The sequence below is a fragment of the Squalius cephalus genome, assembly GCF_949319135.1.
Source record: "Squalius cephalus genome assembly, chromosome: 13".
Classification (NCBI taxonomy): domain Eukaryota; kingdom Metazoa; phylum Chordata; class Actinopteri; order Cypriniformes; family Leuciscidae; genus Squalius; species Squalius cephalus.
Window position 1 is genome coordinate 30,181,877 of NC_137134.1, and position 19,881 is coordinate 30,201,757.

The following is a 19,881-nucleotide window of genomic DNA, read 5'->3' on the forward strand; positions in this document are numbered from 1 at the left end:
GGGAACGTGATATTGAATGACCGACCGCTCCCGTTCAAATTACACCAGAGTTACCGACCGCTACCGTTTTTTAGTCGGAAATTTAATCCCGCGGCGCAAAATATCTGGTTGGGTCCCGCGGATTCCGCGGGACAGCCGCGGGAATGCAGACCTCTAGATGGATGGATGGATAGATCCCTCTTCATCATTCAAACTGAGAAACAATCCTGAAATATTGCAATCATGTTACAAAGAAGCTTTAGATAACATCCAGGAGCTGAAGGCATTAGGGGATCTGCCTGAGTTTATAGTGGACATTAGTGGTGGTAGTCAGGATGTAGTTCAGCTGATGATTCAAAATCCTATGGTGTGGCACAAAAGCTGCAGAAATGCGATTGATAAACAAAAAGTTGAGAGAGCAAGAAAAAGAAAAAAGCATGAAGAGTCTGTGAGTCCAGTAAAAACATGGCGAATGAGTGACAAGTCCACCACACTCGCTTTACCCAGACCCTCAACATCATCACGTGAACCTGTTCGATAAACTGTGTCTCTTCTGTGGTGAAGTGGGCTAAAAAAAGGAACTGAGGAGGGCTGCCACCCTTGGCTTGGATAGAAAAGTGAAAGAATGTGCTCAGGTGGTGGGTGACAGGCATCTATTGGCTGAACTAGCTGCTGGTGACATGGTTGCTATTAATGCTGTTTATCATCGTGCATGCCTGACTAGGCTCTATAGAAAATCAGAAACTGTTGGATGTGACTCAACTGAAAGTAATGCAACTCAGGTCATCAGAGCACATGTCCTCAATGAGTTGCTCGAATACATCGAGGACTATCGTTGCTCAGGGGAATCACTGGCAATGTCTGACTTGACAGCCCTCTATGACGAGCGCATTGCTGATCTTGGATTTCCAAACATCAAATGCAACACCACACGCCTTCGGAAGGATATTGAACGCCTGATTCCTGACATCAGATCAGTACAAATAAATCGTGTCTGGTCCGTTGTATTTGATGATGACCTGAGCAAAGCTGTTGCTAACATGAAAAATAACACTTCTACCGATGTCTCCATCATCTTCAAAGCAGCCAAAATCCTCCGGCAAGAGTATCTCCCAATGAAGCATGCTTTTACAGGTGCCTTCTCAACTTCCTGTGAAGCTGATTCTATCCCTCCCATGCTGAGATCGTTCTTACACATGCTTCTTGATGGATCAGGTAATGATCAGCCACCTCCTGGACCTGAGAAGTTCCAGGCTGCAACATCCATTGGGCAGCAAATCATTTTCAACTCTGTAAGATGCAGATCCAAGAAACATGGCAGTGTTCCTTGTCACATAAGAGAGAGGGAAACACCAGCTTCGCTATATCTGGCAATGAAACTACACCAGCAAAGTGGTAGTAGATATCTGGTGGAGGCCATGCATAAAAGAGGAATGTGTGTGTCATATGACCGCTTGAAAACATTTAGCATAGATATAGCGAATTCAGTGATCAGTCACTAGGAGCAGATTGGTGTCGTGGTCCCACCTCAGGCAGTCAAGGGTGTCTTAACCATTGGCGGTTTTGATAACATTGACCACAACTCATCATCGACAATAGCATCATCAGCCCTCCATGGAACATGCATCAGCATTCAACAGCACTTCTCTTCAGACAGCCAACATACTGAGAATCTGACTGACATCCTAGATCCAGCTGAAATGGGGAAGCATGTGAAATCCTTGCCAAACTGTGAACATAGTTATGAACTTATTGTCTCACTAATCAGTTCCTTTGCACCCATACAGTAATACACATATTCAACACTTTAAGTTGTTATTTATTAAATTATTATTAACCCTCTAGGCGCCACGGTCGAGTTTACTCGACAAGATGCGGCACTGAATAAAACGGCCAAATAGGGTGTCAAATAGGGTGTCAAATTTCGTTCGACCTACCCTCCCTTAGATGGCAGACATGTCATACTTCATCCCCGACTCAAATAAACAACATGCTTCTATACAAAATCTTCGAGCTAGAGCGCATTAAATCAGTGCGAACAAAAGCGGAGCTAGTGTGCGAGTGAGCCATTTTATCACAGCAATATTGTCAACGTCAGCGAGTATTTGCATTAGATTATTATTATTATTATTATTATCTAATGGTATCAATAAAGCTTACCCGCAATGAAGTGTTGGGTCTTCTATTCGTGGACCCTGATTCTGAAGGGGAATATCTGCCTGATTCTGAAAGTGAAAGTAGAGCCCTACACCAAGCACAAACGGTGAATCCTTTGCCCAATTTAGATGGTCCTTTACCCAATGTCAGTGGTGTGAACAATGTTTCTCGGGGTCGGAGTGTTCATCGCGAAGTTAGCAGGCGTGTTAGTGTTGTGTGGAACGAGGCGGGAGTGCCTTTTACCGTGTGTGCCTCTCCACAATCGCGGCGACAGTATTGTGGTGGAGACTTTGTTTGTCTAATGCCACTGGGTATGTTAGACGAGGTTGAAGTATTCATAGGACAGTTAGGGGGCAACGTGGAGGCAGGGTGGGGAGTCGCAATGACAATGACAGTAGTCCGAGCTGTGCACACTCGGCGCGCACGCGAGGCAGATCTGGCCGCGCTGCTCGTAGCAGGAGCAGAGATGGTGTGACACGGGGCAGAGGGGCTATTATGCATAGTCTATCGCAAGCTGATGGGAATGCCGGCTTTTGAGTACTTGGGCAATGAGGATGATTTACTGTATGTAGTAAATAGAAAATCTCTACAGCAAAAGGCCAACTGCTACTTGCATTCTGTTTGTTTCTACCATTTATTAGTAATGATGTACACAGTTTGTTTACTACTTACTATTTACCTGAGCATTCAGTATTGTGCAATATAGCATACAGAAGGTGAGGGACATTTTAGGGGGAAAGAAGTGCTGCATTTTATCATTTTATCATTTAAACGCGACTTTTCATGAAAATTCTATAATCCAAGATGGCCGCCACCATAATGATGTCATAATATGCAAATTATATGGGAAAATGTAATCCCTAAATAAACTTTGGGTCATCCTTAATATTTCTCTAATTTACAGAAAGTCTCTATCTTTTATCACTTTTAAGATATAGCCTTTTGAAATGAAGATGTCAAAATCGAACATTTTAGGAAAAAACCTCTGGCGCCGAAACACTGTGTGTTTGGCATGTGTTTTTTAATAAAAAATTGCATACTTCACCTCCAATTGTCATGGTAAGGACAACATTATTGTTTTTTAGTCTTGGAACCTATTTTATTGGACTCCTTGACCCCAAAAATGTACACGTTGATACCAAATTTGTCATTATAGCTATAACAGAAGCAAAGATATGGGCCTCTCAAGTATGGTCGGCGGCCATTTTTAAAAAATGTGCGTATATAAGATACAAAATGTGATCTCACGTGTGTCTTAGGATAAATTTATTTCTATGGCCCTAAGGTACTTCCATACCAAAGGGGACCTTTGCATCATGACTTGAAGTCAAAAGTCACTTAACCTCCCTACTAATAACCAGGTAAAATAAAATCAAGGTGAGGCCTTAGCCAGGTCTCTTGAATGCAAATAGTATCAGGTTAGACTTCAGACTCTACTATAAACTTCTTAAATTCTTGTCCATTTGCAGTGAGACTCCTAGCATTCCATTGTAACAGATGGAATACCATAATAAATTTAAGTAATACTCTGAGACCCTCCATCATTATTAGTGCTTAGCATGCCATGTATATCTTCTGCTTTTAAATCTTTGATACCCAAGAATTCCTCTGCAGCTTCTACCACTGTTTTGATCCTGTCACTTTTCCTTTCTTGTCATGTGGCAACATTCACAACTTTACATATAAAAGCTACAAAGCTCTTTTTTCTACCATCAAGGTGTTCTCCTCCACTACACTTATGTTTACATGGTTGCTGTATGGCTACGGGTATTAGGTCTACTTTTCCTGGCTGACATCTCTTTATGTTTAACCTCTGGGGTAGGCCTACTGCTCCATGTATTACATTTTCATTGAGGTTTTCATGACTCTCTATTTGACTATTTTTAGTACAAACGTCTTCTATGATAAAATGATTTTGTATGATTTGTAACCAGGCACTAAAGCGATTACCCATAAAACGGCCTTTGAGCCAATCGGATTGCTTGGGTCCTACGCCCGGACCCAATACACAGAGTAACCATATTATTCACCACACCGGCTTCTGCGTTGCCTCTAAAATGGCCGCCGTTACCCACAATGCACCATTCCATAACGTTTACGCCCGAGCTCTATATGGAGCTGACGACGAGGAGATTTGTTTGTAACGTTAACAGGGAAAACGCAGAAAGTACGTTTTTTTTCCTAATTTACAACATGTATGTCATGGCATTATATTGTTTTGTAATGATATTTATGTGATGTGCGCGCTTAAACCTTTCTCACAGACTAACGTTAGGCCCTCCATCCTCTTTGACTCGTGACGCAGTGCAGACACGGAGTTTGCTTTTAACAGTGATAACACAGAGTAAGTGTTTTAACTTATTTACAATACGTGTTTTATAATGTTATATTGTTTTATGATAATATTTGTGACGTGCAAATATCATAAAGTAGCCTATGTATTTATCCTCAAACTATCTTTTACTCTCGTTTGCCAGCACACCTAACGTATAACGTTAACTGAAAAACAGAAGAACAACTCCACAAAGTGCGGACCTACAATGCACGTGAAATTGTCACTTTATTTCCTTATTTGGAGGACCAATTTTCTTAAAATTGGTAAGTAATTCTTTCAGATTAAATATGTATGCAAAATGTATTTTATCAGATTTACTTTATGATGTTTGGATATGCTTTAAATGTATTAGAGAATGTGCCTGATAGCGCTCCGGCGCCATGCCGGATTTCCGGCGTACAGACGTGTCTGCGAAAAAAAAAAAAAACAGGTTCGCGTTTGCGTGACCTGACAATTCCCAAGATCTGAGAGGCGCTTTCACTAAACCACACCAGTATATGGAAGGCATTTTCTGCCAAATTTAAATAAATAAATTAAATGATTAAAATGAAAATTAAAACCAGATTAACAATTTCATTACAGAAAACAGTACGCAAAAAATGTGACAGAATTGAGAATGAAATTAAATGATTTCATTTTCACAACATTATCCCTGTCAAATTGAAAAATAAAATGCAATTGGTGATTTCACATTTCATTTCCACTACAGTCTCGAGGCAAGACTGCCAATATTAAAATGAAAAGCCAAACGTGAAAAAGAAACTACAAATACAGTTTTTACAATGCTCTTTGGTAACGCTCACGCAATAATAGTGACACAATTCAAATACAAATGTAAATTTTCGTTTTCATTTTAATTCCCCTTTTATTTCACAGTTTTCATTTTCCTTTTCATTTTCAAAGACAACCTGCATGCAAATTATATGTTAATGAGTGGGTGTGGCTTATTCTAGTAACGGCGCTGAGACACGCCTTCTGTAAAGCTAAGTCATCGTCCCGTGTGCATGAGTTGAATGTGTGAAACAAAATTATTTAAATGTGATTATATTGTAATCGAGACGACGAGATATGGCGAAATCTGTTAGTGAGCTTTTGCGGGAAGCTGCCGCAGCATTAGAACATGGAAACAACCAGCCTGACCATGTTAGTTATAGTGTTTGACTCAGACTAGACCATAATCGACGATGAGGTTCATTCATGTATTAGGCTGTTTTGGAAATTCAACTATTTGGGTGTACAGAAGTCTTAGTAACACAATTTCTACAACAATTATAGCCAGACATTAATACGTACTCGGTTACTGACGTAACCTCGGTTCTCTCTAGAGAGAGGAACGAGTACTGCGTAGAATACGCTAGGGGAAAATCCTTTTCCACGAGAATACTGAAGCCAAAAAATTATCCTTTAATTTTGTATTAATGTAAAACGCGTTGCGGCAGCATACAGACATAGGCGAGGCAGCTCGCGCGCCTATTGGCTGGTCTGCTGGCAACTGCTTAAGCCTATCGAGCGAGACCTAGAGTGACGTCACACCCAATGAGGGCGCTTCGCGCCCTCTGCGTCACGTCCCGCCGAAACGGGCGTGGCTTAGGTCTATAAATACCGCTCGCAGGCATTATATCTCTGGTTTTTCATAGTCGAAGCAACCAGAGCGCATGCAAGCACGGCAGGATACGCAGTACTCGTTCCTCTCTCTAGAGAGAACCGAGGTTACGTTAGTAACCGAGTACGTTCTCTTACGAGAGATACTCTCGTACTGCGTAGAATACGCTAGGGGAACCTACTGTAAAACGCCGTGCTTGCTGGGATCTGATACCATAGACTCAAGGGCGACAGCCCGGAGTTCATACAGTACATAATCACCCAGGGGACTCACAGGGAATCCTGGAAGAGAGGGGGGTTCAGCCACTATCTTCCTTACAGCAGCATAGAGCAAGGCTTGCAATACTCAATAGCTGCATAACTGACAGCGCCAGTTATGTGATTTTGGCCATACTAGACCGACAGTAGTCTGGCCTGTAGTGCGGGAACCTCCAGGTTGTAAAACCTTATAAATGTAGACGGAGAGGCCCAGCCTGCCGCCATACAAATATCTTGCAAGGCAATCCCACTTGACCATGCCCACGATGAAGCCATGCTTCTCGTGGAGTGCGCTTTGACACCCAGCGGGCACTGCATACCCTTGGTTGTGTAGGCTAGCGCTATTGCGTCCACTACCCATCTGGATAGGGTCTGTTTCGAAGCGGCTAGTCCCTTAGAACACCCGCTGAACGAAACAAACAGCTGCTCCATCTGTCTGAAAACAGACGAGCGAGACACATAAGCTCTTAACGCCCTGACTGGGCAAAGGGAGCTTTCGTCCATATTTCCTTCAGTGACCGGCAGGGCAGACAGGGAAATGACCTGTGCTCTGAACGGTGTATTGAGGGATTTAGGAACATAACCGTGCTTAGGTTTGAGTATGACTCTAGAGTCATTCGGCCCAAATTCCATGCACGTCGCGCTTACTGAGAGCGCGTGTAAGTCCCCTATGCGCGTCACTGAAGCGAGAGCCAGGAGAAACGGCGTCTTGAAAGACAGGTGTTTAAGATCAATCTCCTGCAAGGGCTCAAATGGATGACCTTTCATGGCTTCCAGTACCGTAGAAAGGTCCCATATAGGGACTGTGGGAGGTCTGGGAGGATTCAGTCTCTTAGCTCCACGAAGGAAGCGAATAACTAAATCATTCCTTCCAATAGACTGGCCGAGCGTGGTCGAGGAGAACACTGCTATGGCCGCTACATAGACTTTGAGCGTGGAGGGGGACCTGCCCTTATCCAACAGCTCCTGTAGGAAGGAGAGAACCTCCGTCACACCGCAATGCAGGGGTGACACACCACGAGCTGTGCACCAGGTAGAGAACACTGACCATTTTGAGGCATAGAGACGTCGCGTAGACGGAGCTCTGGCCTGTGTGATAGTGTTTAGCACTCCCTGTGGGAGGCCAGCGGGTACCCGTTGATGGCCCACACATGGAGGGACCACAGCTCTGGGTGAGGATGCCAAATCGAGCCGTTGACTTGAGAGAGGAGATCCCTCCTCAGAGGCACTGGCCACGGGGCGGTGCTTGCTAGCTGCATCACGATTGGGAACCAAGGTTGGCTCATCCAAAGTGGGGCTACAAGCAGCACTGAGCATCCTTCTTCCCTGACCCGCTCTACCACCTGAGTCAGGAGGGAGACGGGGGGAAAAGCGTAGAGAGGACGGTGAGGCCACTCGTGGGTCAGCGCGTCCTTGCTCTTCGAGAAAAATTCTGGGCAGTGAGCGTTTTCCTGAGACGCGAACAGGTCTACTTCCGCTCTGCCGAATTTCTTCCACAGCAGCTGGACTGTCTGCGGGTGCAAAGACCATTCTCCTGTCGGAACTTGGTTCCTGGACAGTCTGTCTGGTCCTATGTTTAGGAGGCCTGGCACATGCGCCGCTCTCAGCGAGAGCAGGTTGCTGCGGGCCCATATCAGGAGGCGCCTGGTTAGCCTGTACAGAGTCAGGGACCTGAGGCCGCCCTGGCGATTTATGTAGGACACCACTGAGACGTTGTCTGAACGTATTAGCACGTGGTGTCCCTGTATGAGGGGACAGAAACGCGTGAGCGCTTCGCTCACTGCCATCATTTCGAGGCAGTTGATATGTAAGAGCTTCTCCAGCTTTGACCACAGGCCAAAAAGCGGTCTGCCCTCGAGCAGCGCTCCCCATCCCGAGGTGGATGCGTCCGTGGACACCACCATTACTCTCGAGGAAGTCCCCAGGCTTACACCTGATTGGTACCAGTCTTTTGCCTCCCAAGGTTTCAAAGCTGCAACGCATGCCTGATTGACCTTGACGCGAAGCTGACCGGAGGCCCACGCTGAGCGTGGCACTCTCTTTCTGAGCCAGAACTGCAGTGGGCGCATGCGCAGAAGGCCCAACTGGAGAACTGAAGATGCTGAGGCCATCAGACCGAGCATCCTTTGAAAAGCTTTGAGAGGGACTATCGCGCCGCAGCGGAACGAGCCGGCTGCGCGCTGAATGTCCAGTATGCGCTGAGATGACAGGCGTGCTGTCATTAGCAGCGAGTTCAGCTCTATTCCCAGAAAAGATATAATCTGTCTGGGGAAAAGCGAGCTCTTTTCCCAATTCACTGCGAGACCGAGATTCTCGAGGTGATCGAGCAAAATGGTCCTGTGCTCTACGAGCTCTGCATGAGATTGGGCTAGAATCAGCCAGTCGTCCAGATAGTTCAGCACTCGTATGCCCCGTAATCTGAGGGGTGCGAGCGCTGCATCCATGCACTTCGTAAATGTACGGGGTGCCAGGGACAAGCCGAAAGGCAGGACTGTGTACTGATATGCCTGGCCCTCGAAGGCGAATCTCAAAAATCGCCTGTGACGTGACGCTATTTGTATTTGAAAATACGCGTCCTTTAGATCTATTGACACAAACCAGTCCCCCTGGCGGACATGCGCGAGGATTTGTCTGGTTGTGAGCATCCTGAACTGGCGCTTCATAAGCGCTCTGTTCAACTGCCGCAGATCTAGTATGGGTCTGAGACCCCCGTCTTTTTTGGGCACCAGGAAGTATCTGCTGTAAAGCCCCCCCTCGCTCTGAGCTTGAGATAGGGGTTCTATAGCAACAGTCAAAATTTCGGCTCGAAGTAGATGGGCTACTTTCGATTCTACCGTGGTCTCGACGCGCGCCATGAAGCGGCGAGGGCGTCGGCGAAACTGCAGCGAATAGCCTCCTTTTATGATGTTCAGCACCCATCTCGAAACCCCGGGAAGCTTTTCCCACGCGGGTGCGCGAGTAGCTAGGGGCCGGATGCGAAGCGCGCTCTGATCGGTTCGCGATACAGCGGCTTTTATGTGCTGTGACATAAGCGTCACGCTCATGACATCTGAGGCAGGGGGCACGCTGATAACAGCGGGCAGAATGCCTGCGCTCGACTCCCCCGCGGTGTTTAGCTGAGAGGAGGAGGGCTGGGCTAGTTTTATGTCTGTGCGTGGGCGTGGGCGCGGGGCAGCGGGCACGTACACCACTTTTACAGCATCGCTCGCGTGAGCAGAGCATATGCATACGGGTCCTGTGTTTACAGGGACCGTGAGACATGTGGAAAGTAGCGTTGGTGGGCACTGGGCAGTGGGCACTTCTGCTACGTTTGAAGCGCAATCGATCTGAGTCGATTTTATGTGCGCGCGCCCTATGTGAGGGGCTGTGTTTGTGTGCAGGAATGGGCGCTGAGTAGCGGGCATTTTTTCTACACATAAAACACCATCGGCCGTAGCCGGGACACCAGAAAATACACTCTTTAAGGGATTTATCTGGGTAGCCGTAAAAACGGCTTTTGTGTGCAGGCAAGCGGGTAATGGAACCGGCTTGTTGGCTGCTAAATACGCTGGACCAGTCGCATTTCCTGGAACTGGACGAGCGGCAAGCTTTGGTGGAAGTCCGGCCGCAGCGGGACTTGGACACCGTCGCTTTCCTAGGCGTGCTAGGACGATTTCGGGGCCTCTGGCTTCAACGCAACCTTCTGCCGCGGGCCGCGCGGGGCGGGGCGGCGGCTGGATGAGCGAGAGCGCGGTCTCGAGCTCTGGGTTTGGCGGCGTTGAGAAGAGGAGGCGGCGGGCGGAGGCTTAGGCTGAGAGCTCTGAGCAGACGGTTTCGCACGGCCTGCTGCAGAACCGGAGCGCTTCGGGAGGAAGTGCTTCATGGCCTGGGTCGCTTTCTGCACCTCAGCAAACCTATCGGCGAAATCTTTGACCGAGGTTCCGAAGAGGCCGGCAGGGGAAAGCGGCGCGTCGAGGAACGCGGTGCGTTCCGACTAAGTCATATCGGAGAGCGTCAGCCATAGATGTCTCTCAGATACGGTGAGCGAGGCCATGCTCCGTCCAATGGCCTGTGCTGCAGACTTGGTGGCGCGAAGAGCGAGGTCTGTAGCGCTCCTCAAGTCCGGGACACAGATTGCATCAGGTCCTCTCTCGTTCAACTGGCGGAGGAGATCGGCCTGGTATATCTGTAGCGTGGCCATGGTGTGCAACGCTGACGCGGCCTGCCCGGCGGCGGAGAAAGCGCGGCGGAGCAGGGATGACGTCGTGCGGCAGGCTTTTGAAGGCAGCGCCATCTTAGCACGCCGTCCAGCGGAGGGCGGGCATAAGTGCGCTGCAATAGCCTCTTCAACCGGCGGCAGGGAGTGGTAGCCTCTGTTCTTTGCGTCGTCGACAGCAGAGAACGCCAAAGAGACAGAGTTCCGTGTCCTGGCCGAAAAAGGGGAGTCCCAAGACTTAGCGACTTCTTCGTGAAGCTCAGGAAGAAAAGGCGCTGGCTTGGATGCAGGTGAAATGCGCTCCCCGGGCAGGAAGTAGCCGTCCAGCCGGTTGTGAGCAGGCTGCTCAGGCGTAATCCACTCGAGGCCAAGGCTCGCCGTGGCCAGAGTGAGCACGCGCATGAGCTCCGCCTCGATGCTCGCTCTCTTTCCCGTAGAAGCACGGGCAGGAGGGGTGGGGTCCTCAGAGCCCGCCCAATCCTCACTGCCTGATGCTACTAGAGAGCAGGAATCCCCCTCTCGAAGCAGCGCGTCGATCTCATCAGCGTCATCGACGGAAGCGGCGGCAGACCGCGGCCGCTGTCCGTCCGTGAGCGAGGCTGATGAAACCGGAGAAGCAGGCGGGCGCACCGGCGAGCTTTGACGGCTGAGAGAGGGCTCCGGGATCCGCTGAGCGCGGCGCTTTTTACGGCGCGGCACAACAGCTGGTGTGGGCGCAGTCTCGGTGAACAGTGCCAAGCGAGTCCTCAGAGTCGCTAAAGGCAACAGCTCGCAGAAATGGCAGCCGCCATCGGCGAGCGCGAGAGCTGCGTGTTCTTGACCCAGGCAGGAAGCGCAGATGAGATGGCGGTCCCCGTCGCTGAGTGAGGCTCTGCACGAGCCACAAGCAGGCATCTTGAAAAAGACGCGGCTCTTTTAGGTAGTGTGAGTCGCGCCGGCGAACACACACACAGATAGCAATGAAAAGGATATAGGCGCTGGATAGCGCAGCAGGAAGGCGATGAAGGCGGCGCGGCCAGCAGCTTCTTCGACTCGTCCCGCTGAGGTGCTTCTTCGACAGCGCGGCTTCCTCTCGGATCCAGCGATGCTGAGTTGCTTCGCTGAAGGATGAAAAATCAGAGATATATAATGCCTGCGAGCGGTATTTATAGACCTAAGCCACGCCCGTTTCGGCGGGACGTGACGCAGAGGGCGCGAAGCGCCCTCATTGGGTGTGACGTCACTCTAGGTCTCGCTCGATAGGCTTAAGCAGTTGCCAGCAGACCAGCCAATAGGCGCGCGAGCTGCCTCGCCTATGTCTGTATGCTGCCGCAACGCGTTTTACATTAATACAAAATTAAAGGATAATTTTTTGGCTTCAGTATTCTCGTGGAAAAGGATTTTCCCCTAGCGTATTCTACGCAGTACGAGAGTATCTCTCGTAAGAGAACCCAATGGCTTTAACCGAGAACCTCGGCCAATGTTTCATACGCGCCGCGCCTAACAACGCCCTTCAGCCGTGACTTATTCAGATGATAGCCTACAGCACTAGCCTAGAGTACCTTATTGTTTTTATAAAACGGTTACCTCGCAATACAAATTAATCCCGAAACATATGTATCTATGCAACTTTCATGAAGTAAAATGAATCACTAAAAGCCAATTCCATCCACTGGAGAAAAAAAATAGTCCCTGACCATAAAGCAACAGAAGAAGTTACATTAGTTCTCCATTAGATGGAGACAAAGACTGTCTTAATGAGTGAGTCAGTCAGAGAAGACTTTTGAAATGACTCAAACTTGTGATCACGGAGAAGAAAGACGCACACAACTGACATGACTACAGGCACGGACAACCCCTATTAACTGTTAAAAGTACAAGATATCACACAGGACATTCAAACAGATTTTTTATTATGAATACAGGACTGACCTGAAGGAAAATGCTATATCTAGCCAACTGTAAATGCAGGTGGTCTACACTCGCTTTCTCGATCTCATCCAGAAGTTATTACTGGAAATGAAAACCATTGTGATTCTTTTTGTACACAAACTTAAAATAACCAAAAGACACGTAACAGTTAAACAGCGGACAGATACAGGCTGTCCTGATACTGTATCTGAATATGTCACGGCTGAAGGGCGTTGTTAGGCGCGACGCGTATGAAACATTGGCCGACGTTCTCGGTTAAAGCCATTGGGTATTAATGTCTGGCTATAATTGTTGTAGAAATTGTGTTACTAAGACTTCTGTACACCCAAATAGTTGAATTTCCAAAACAGCCTAATACATGAATGAACCTCATCGTCGATTATGGTCTAGTCTGAGTCTAACATCATAACTAACATGGTCAGGCTGGTTGTTTCCATGTTCTAATGCTGCGGCAGCTTCCCGCAAAAGCTCACTAACAGGTTTCGCCATATCTCGTCGTCTCGATTACAATATAATCACATTTAAATAACTTCGTTTCACACATTCAACTCATGCACACGGGACGATGACTTAAGCCTGTTTCATACCTCTACGCTGTAGAAGGGTGTCTCAGCGCCGTTACTAGAATAAGCCACACCCACTCATTAACATATAATTTGCATGCAGGTTGTCTTTGAAAATGAAAACGAAAATGAAAACTGTGAAATAAAAGGGGAATTAAAATGAAAACGAAAATTTACATTTGTATTTGAATTGTGTCACTATTATTGCGTGAGCGTTACCAAAGAGCATTGTAAAAACTGTATTTGTAGTTTCTTTTTCACGTTTGGCTTTTCATTTTAATATTGGCAGTCTTGCCTCGAGACTGTAGTGGAAATGAAATGTGAAATCACCAATTGCATTTTATTTTTCAATTTGACAGGGATAATGTTGTGAAAATGAAATAATTTAATTTCATTCTCAATTTTGTCACATTTTTTGCGTACTGTTTTCTGTAATGAAATCGTTAATCTGGTTTTAATTTTCATTTTAAACATTTAATTTATTTATTTAAATTTGGCAGAAAATGCCTTCCATACCAGTAAGCCTACTTCAGCCAATCGGTAATAGGGTAGGGGCTGGTCTTGGGTTTTGGGCAATCAGATTGATTCAGCAGTCACTCCACGTGTGAATTTGTTTTGTGTTTCCCACACTGGCAGCGCGATACGGTAGGCTACGGGCATCACGAGTCGGTGCATATAGCTGCTACACGGAGAATACACGGTATAAAAATAAATAAATCTCGCGTGCAATTTAACTAATGTAATGCGGAACTATACTGTTAGATACGGGGGATATTTAGGGACACCTAATCTGTAGCCCCGCCTTAGCTCTGAAGCAGGCTGCGATGTAAAGGTTGCTATGCTGGAATATGTGTGTGTGTGTGTGTGTGTGTGTGTGTGTGGGGGGGGGGGGTGTGTGTGTGGGTGTGGGTGTGTGTGCGCGTGTATGAGTGAGTCATTGTATGAGTGAGCACGAACAGTGCTTTTGTCAAACTTTAAACTCTTGTCAAACTGTAGCCTAACCTCAAACAGAGCACTAATCTGATTATTTTTAAGTTACACATTCTACATTGATTAAATAGAAAATCAAAATGTGTTTTTAATGGTAGTATTATTTTATACAGAAATAAATTATTTATAATTAAGATGAGAATAAAGTTAGTGTTAATTAAAATTTGAAGGAAAACGAATATATTGATCTGAAATATACCAAATTAATTTTAAATTCATTCAGGTACAATTACCAAACATCTCAAGGTCTTTTTGTCTTTTTATTAATATAATTAATAAACTAATTATATTAAACTATTGTCAGTGCACTACAAATAAACTGGTTCTATGCCTTTACTTACTATTAATAAAACTTAATTAAAAAATACAAGGCTTAAGACATTTATTTTCCTTTGGTGGTACAGCCTGAGACATGCAAAATAAAAATAAAATTGCCTTCTGCATTTTTGTTTTGCTCTTCCCTCCACTGTACTGAACTCATACCGAACCGTGACTTCTGTGTACCGTTCCACCCCAAATAAGATTCTAAATGTACTGGTCTGATTTTATGACGAGGATGCAGGTCACAGCACCTTGCCAAGGGACTATTTATCAAAATGTTCTCCCAGGGGAGCACACCCCTGGATCCCGCTTGACAATTATGTTGATCAGGGCATATATCTTGGCTTGCCTCCCAGGAAAAAAAGTTCAGGCTCAGGATTTTTTTCTACTATCAGCCGACTAGAACCTGGTGATGGTAAGATTTAATAGATAACATACATGTATGAGAGAATCATGGGCACAAACATAAAAAATAATCATAGCTTTGTTGCTATTTGATAGATTTTCTGTGTTTCATAACACTCATTTTGAATTTGTCCAGTCAAATTATTTTACAAAAGTAAATCATTTTTTTTTTTTTTTACTTAAAATGAGTTTTCAAACCTTTTCATGATTTGACAGGTATATGTTTTCTTGCTGTTTAATTTTAGACTCAACTGATTGAGAAAAATCTGCCCATCACCTGCCCCCAACATCACAAAGCCACAACAACGAAGCAAAGATTCTTCCGGCAGCTGACTATTTAGTGAGATTTCTTAAGGTGCGTGTCTTCATTTATTCTTAAAGGGATAGTTCACTTTGAAATTAAATTTTGGTATGTTTTAGCTTACCTCAAGGGCATCCAAGATGTAGGTGTCTTTGTTTCTGCAGTAGTTTTAATTTTGATAATTTTAAGTCAAACCGTTCTTGTCTGTCAGTCATATAATGCAGGTCTATGGTCACCACCTCAAAGAGCATGCACAGAGAAGTCCAAATTAAACAATTCCCCATCGTAAGTACACATTGATGGCCTAAGACACGTTTTTACCTCTTGTACACAACCACATCCAAGTGATCTGAGGGCGCGCGCTTCCTGGTGTGTACGTCACTCATTGTTTAATTTGGACGATGGGGAATTGTCTTAATTTGGACTCTGTGCATGCTCTTTGAGATAGTGACCATAGAACTGCATTATATGACTGACAGACAAGAACGGTTTGACCTAAAAATATCAAAATTCAAACTACTGCGGAAACAAAGACACCTACATCTTGGATGCCCTTGAGGTAAGCTAAAACACACCAAAATTTCATTTGAGTGAACTATCCCTTTAAAGGGTTAGTTCACCAACAAATGGAAATTCTGCCATTAATTACTCACCCTCATGTCGTTCCAAACATGTAAGACTTTCTTTCATCTTCACAATACAAATGAAGATATTTTTAATGAAATCTGAGAGCTTCCTGTCCCTCCATTGACAGTCCACGCAAATACCACTTTCAAGCCCCAGAAAGGTAGAAAGGTACATCATTAAAGTACTCCATGTGACTCCAGTGGTTTAACATATATTTTATTAAACTATGCAAGTGCTGTGTTTGCAGCAAGAAAACATTTACCACTTAATTTATAAAATTTAAATTTCCAACATGCGTTCATGAGATAATTACAACACGTGCATGTTGTTAATGCGAGAGCGGATGTTGTTGTGTGGTTGTGCACTGAAGATTAATATTTTGTAAATAAAGTTGAGTTAAAATTGTCGTAAAAAAAGTCGTAAAATTGAGGTCAAACCACTGGAGTCACATGGATTACTTGTGATTTTCTTTATACCTTTCCGTGGCTTTGGAAGTAGTTGAATAGGCTGTCGATCAAGGGACAGAAATCTTAGATTTCATTAAAAATAACTTCATTAAGTGGTCCGAAGATGAGCAAAACTCTTACTGGTTTGGAACAACATAAGGGTGAATAATTAATGACAGAATACAAATTTTTGGATGAATAAAGTCTTTAATTTACTTGCAAATCAGTAAATTCAAGTCTTAATCTTACCAAAATAGTTTCTTGTTTGAGTCACGAAAGTTGGTTGAACTTTTTCCACCATAAAATTGCTGTATTTATAAAACACAAATTGTTTTGATTGTAATTGGTCTGGTTTTGTGTTGTCTAGGGAACCAGCACTCCAGGATATTACGAGAAAGTTGGATCTGCACAGCCTTTCCTTCTCTGTGAAACAACTATGCACTGAACTTTACTGTTAGCAACTGGACACAACTGATCCACTCATATTCTGCAAATGTTTTTCATCTGCTGAATGTTGTTGACTCATGCACTGCTGTACTGTTGCAAAGTTGAAGGTACTGAATCAACTTCACTGACACAGAACTTACATTCACTGACATTCACTGACATGTACAGGACTTGAGGTATAACAGACCATTTGAATAAGCAGCTTTTATATAATTCTGGTGACATAAATGCCTATATTGTGCCTTCATTTTAAAAGTTAACCTATGATGTAAAGGGGCTTGTTAGTTAATAAGCTAGTTTGTTAAAACAACTGCTTGCATTTTGCCTTTATTTTTAACTTTACAATGAACAGAATTCTACTATGATCTCAGACTGAGGTTACAATTTAACTTTCTGGATTGTTTTGAAATAAAAGTTTGAAAGAGTAATATAGAGTGATGTGTTTATTTCAGAGATTATAGAGTTTATTTTATAGTTCTTTAAATTGGCAGATGCAGAACACTAATAAGAAAAACTGGTAACTCCCTGTTATGTGTTTTATCAACACCAGGATGGTGTAATATTTGACTCCTATAAGGTTGAGAAGATTGTGATTTCCATTCTATTAAAAGTGTTAGGTCAACACCAGAACAGTGTACAATTTTAACTGCACCCAGCTCTGTAACAGTGTTGTTGTTCTCTGCATTGGTGTTAATATTTTACTCTCTTAGTGTTCATATTGTAACACTGTGTCGGTGTTGCGAGAGGCAACACTTTTGAAAGTGTTGAATTAACACTTTGTGGGTGGTTCCCATATATACACTTTTAAAGTGTTGAAATTAACTCTATTGGTGTTGTTTTCCGGATTTAAAATTTACTGTGATGATTCATTCATAATGGCTGGAATCTATATGTATTTAAAATATTGTTGATAATATTGATATATAATATATAAGTTATAATATATAATATATATAATATATAATACATTGCGTTATAAAGGATTTCAACACTGATGCTACTTTATAGCAACTTTATAATTATTGTTGTTACGTCTTGTAATGTCATGACTCATGATCGATGGGCGGCTGAGTTTGTTTTACTGTCTGTTCTCTCCCTCTCTATTCTGTTTTCCGCTGTGCTGCTGCCAAAGAAGCACAGCAAGCAGAGACTTGGAGTTTTCTCTTCTCATTATGTCCTGCCTCAGACAGTTTGCCATCTGTTGCTATGATGGGAGAAATAAAAGCTTTTCATTTTGCTTCAAAAAATGATTCACTGTTGGTGACCCCTGCTGGTTAGAACAGTTTAAATGCAGGGAAAACTCAGTCCAAACATGCATAAACAACACTTTTTACAAAACAATTGCAAATGTTTTATTGAAGGTGTAATCTGTTAAATGCAATTATTATCTAAAACTATTAAATATGAAGTGTCTTTATAATATTTTGTATTTTATTCAATTTTAGGGCTGTTAGGGTCGTTTAATGGAGAGCTTGGTTAAACTTGTTTCATGCAGTTAACTACTAACATTTGTATTACTTATATTTTGGATATGAATCTCAATTGATTACAAAGGTAGCTCTCTGCAGGGCCGGTAAGACAGAGGTCCCAATAGGGGATGAGGCGAGGTCAATGAGGGTTTAACCTTCTCGCTCCTCTCAGGAACCTGATTAACAGGTTGTGCTTTCCCACCGACTTACCTTCTACTGCGTTGTGATGTAAGGCGATAGCAGTAACATACATTTTCAGGGTGGAGGGAGACAGCCTTCACTCCAACCCTTCTTGCAGAAAGGAAAGAATGACTCTGTTTGGACATTTACGGGGGTCCTCCTGGTGAGAAGAGCCCGATTCAACAAACAGGTTCCACTTCCAAGCATAAGCGCGGCTCGTAGAGGGGGCTCTAGCTGAAGTGAGAGTGTCTACTGCCACTGAGGGTAGGTCACTAAAAACCTCTGCGTCCTTTCCAGAGACCACACGTAGAGGTTCTAGAAGTCTTAACGTGGGCACCTTATGATGCTCCGTTCCTGAGAAAGCTGGTCCTTCCTCAGGGGAATCCACCAAAGAGGGTCTGTCGCAAGGAGCTTGAGTTCTGGGAACCAGGTCCGGGTGGCCAGTACGGCGCAGCAAGACCTGCTATTCAATCCTCCCTGATCTTGCACGGGTCTGTGCGAGTATACAGGCTCACTGGGAGAAACACATACTTGCGCAGGCCCCGGTGCCAGCTGTGTGCCAGTGCATCTGTGCCGAGGGTCCCCTCAGTCAGGGAATAGAACAACTGGCAGTGGGACGTGTCCGTAGTGGCAAACAGGTCCACCTGAGCAACTCCAAAGCACCTTTAAGCGACCTTACTGGGGGTGGAGTATCCACTCTCCTGGGAGTGTGAGCTGCTGTGAGCTGCTGTCAGCACATTTGAGCTCGAAAGCCAGAGGAGGAGATGGCAGGTGAGTTATGACATGCAATGGGAGCGTAGACAACCTTCGAGAATGATGTACGCAATGGTCAATGTGTTGTCCGTCCAGACAAGTATATGCGTCCTGCAGCAATGGGAGAAACCGACTGAGGGCAAGGAATACTGCTATTAACTCGAGGCAATCGATATGCCACTGCAGTCGAGGTCCCGCCCAGGAGGCTGAGGCTGCATGCAAGTTGACCACGGCACCCCAGCCGGTGGTGGACGCATCTGTTGAGACAACAACATTCCTGGACACTTGTTCTAGGGAAACTCTGGCCCGTAGAAAAGCAAGGTCTGACCACGGGCTGAAAGCCCGATAGTGATAGTCATTCGGATAGTGCCCATCTCGTGGGACTCAGTCGTAGCCACTGTTGAAATGGTCTTAAATGAAGCAATCCAAGCAGTGTGTCCGTGGCTTCGGATGCCTTATGCCCCAGGAGCCTCTGAAATCGTTTCAGTGGGACCGCTGTCCAACTCCATACCGAGAAAAGAGATCCTCTGCAAGTTTGCTCATTTCCTAGTTGACCTGAAGCCCCAGATGGCTGAGGTGTCTGAGCACCAGGTCCCTGTGTTCACACAACTGATCTCGCAAGTGGGCCAGGGTGAGCCAGTCATCAAGATAGTTGAGGATGCAAACACCCACTTCCCACAGAGGGGTAAGGTTGGCAGGGCGACAGGTACAGCCCAAATGGGAAGCCGTGACCGTCCCCCGAATGCAAAGCGTAGGAACGTTTCGCTCCTGGACCACTATGTTGGACATCATTTGACCACGGTGACTTTCGTCTCACTGAACAGAGGTAAGAAGGGTGACCAGTCCAGTTATCCACACTGAAAATCATTTTGTTTAGTTTTATTATAATTAAAGTGTAAGTGAGAAGTACAGTCATGCCAGCACTTAGATATATATGTCTGC

At 45.0% G+C, this 19,881-nt stretch overlaps 1 long non-coding RNA gene across 2 annotated transcripts; it reads left to right on the plus strand.

The window, feature by feature from the left end:
- The first annotated feature begins 14,708 nt into the window (after positions 1-14,708).
- Positions 14,709-18,549, plus strand: LOC307169901. 2 transcript variants are annotated; one of them, XR_013823234.1, is made up of 3 exons: positions 14,709-14,726; positions 14,962-15,071; positions 18,484-18,549. It is a non-coding gene; the product is annotated as an uncharacterized lncRNA (long non-coding RNA). The 2 variants fall into 2 exon arrangements; XR_013823235.1 differs by lacking the exon at positions 18,484-18,549 and adding an exon at positions 16,458-16,532.
- Positions 18,550-19,881: the final 1,332 nt, after the last annotated feature.